This window comes from Myotis nattereri (assembly GCF_964212035.1).
Source record: "Myotis nattereri genome assembly, chromosome: X".
Classification (NCBI taxonomy): Eukaryota; Metazoa; Chordata; class Mammalia; order Chiroptera; family Vespertilionidae; genus Myotis; species Myotis nattereri.
Window position 1 is genome coordinate 99,448,622 of NC_138078.1, and position 2,080 is coordinate 99,450,701.

The 2,080-nt window shown below is 43.2% G+C and overlaps 1 pseudogene across 1 annotated transcript; it reads right to left on the reverse strand.

Moving 5' to 3' along the window:
- Positions 1–578: 578 nt before the first annotated feature.
- Positions 579–1,525, reverse strand: LOC308511773 (mitotic spindle assembly checkpoint protein MAD2A-like; annotated as a pseudogene). The gene is made up of 2 exons: positions 908–1,525; positions 579–765 (listed from the first exon to the last, which is right to left on the reverse strand). The product of its transcript is annotated as a mitotic spindle assembly checkpoint protein MAD2A-like (transcript).
- Between the last annotated feature and the right edge of the window lie 555 nt (positions 1,526–2,080).

Below are 2,080 nucleotides of genomic sequence, written 5' to 3' on the forward strand. Positions count from 1 at the left end.
TGGTCTTAAACTGCATTTCTTGAGAACTGGGACCTTGCCAATATTCATAATTCAGCTTCTCAATAAATGCTTATTAAGTGTTTCTGTGTGCCAGTGTCTCCCATTACCTATTACAGTATTCAGTGCATGCTTATTAAATGAACATATGCATGAATTAGAGAATGAATATTGATATTATCACAATTGGATTGTGGTTGTGTAGCAGCAGCCTCCCCTGTCATTCAAAGAGACAGACGTTTTCTCCGTCTTCACATAGCCTTTCTTCTGTGCATGGATGCAGAGACAGAAAGAGAGTGAGACTGAGCTCTCTGTTATTTCTTCTTTTTTTAACTTTATCATTGTCATTTAAAGCTTGATTTTATAATTCACAAAAAGACATTAAGAGTTCTGTATCAGCAGAATTGAAACAGGAGAAATGGTGACAGATTTGTAAGTGTAAATTATATACATTAAAGTCAAGTAATTGGGGGTTTTCAATATGGAAATTATACAAATGAAATAAATGGCAAAAGGACCTGCTAGGAATACTGTTACTGTGGCTGATCAGTTACTTTAGAACTAAACAAAGGTTTTGATATTCAGACTTCTTTTGCTGTTCCATATTCACCTAGACTCGGAGTCAGGCTACTGGACTGAAAGTTCTGATTTAGGAAGTCAAGTTTCCCATCTCCAGTTTCCACCTTCAAAGGAGTTGACATTCCAGTGTTGACGTGATCTGCTGGTTCCCTTTCGAACACTGTCAACCTTATGGAAATTATGTCAACCCTATGGAAAGTCAAACAGGCACCAACAAATGGACAATACGCACAGTTCAGTGAAGATTGTACAATGCTAAGTTTTTCCCATCTCAAAAGTAATCAATGAAACAAAACAAGAACTACAGTTGATGTGGCCTCAGGACACACACGTGTGGCTCCTTCCGTCATTGACGGGGATCTTGTAGGCCACCATGCTGTTCACCTTGTGGATGGTCGTTGTAAAGGAGCGCAGGCGGACCTGCTCAGAATTGGCAATGAACTGCGGTCCAGAGTCTTCCCACTTCTCAGACACAACCAAGTTTTTGTCTGTATAGATCAGCAGGTCAAATGAAAAGGAATCTTCCAGCAGCAGCAGGAAGATCACCGTAGCGGTGATCTGTCTGATCACCGAGCGGATCTCGTCCTGGATGGCTTTCTGAGACTTTTCTCTGGGTGCACTGTCATCTCTGGCCATCTTGTCACACTCGATGTCAAACTGCCACCTCTCCAGGACCTCCCCGTTTTCAATATTCGAGATGACCACCACCAGCTTCTGCACAGAGCACTTGTACAGCCAGTCTTTCAGCTGCTCCACCACGTTGCTCAGGTACTTCATGAGGGCGGGGTCCGTGGTGACCAGCAAGGTGAGCCCGTACTTCTGCACGCGAGTGAAGGTTTCGGATAGATAAATGCCGCGCTGTTACAAAATGCTGTCGATGCCAAATGAGAAGAACTCAGCCACTGCTGCGCAGGGTGACGCCCTGCTCCCAGGACAGCTGCCACGCCATGCTAGGCCCGCACCAGGCTTCCCTGGAGTCCCAGCAGCTCCCGCCACTCAGTTCAAATGTTGTTATCTCTTCTTTTAAAAAATAATTTTATTTTTAGAGAAAGAGAAAATGAGAGGGAGAGACTAAAACATTGATGTGAGAGTGCAGCATTGATCAACTGCCTCTTGCATGCCCCCTACCATGGATCAAGTTCGCAACCCTGGCATGTGCCCTGCCCAAGAACCAAACCTGCAACCTTTTGGTTCATGGGACCATGCCTAACCAACTGAGCCACACCAGCCAGGGCTGTTATCTCTTTTTATAGTCTCATAAAGACACTAATCCTATCAGTTCAGGGCTGCACTTTTATGACCTCATTTAACCTTAATTATTTCCTTAGAAACCCCATCTTCAAATAAGCCACATCCAAGGTTAGGACTTCAACATATGAAGTTTGAGGGGACACAAACAGCCCATAACAAGCCATATCTAGGATCATAAAACAAATTGAAAAGAATTGAAATAACACAGAGCATTTTAAACATAATGTGATCAAACTAGATTTAGTAACAGAGA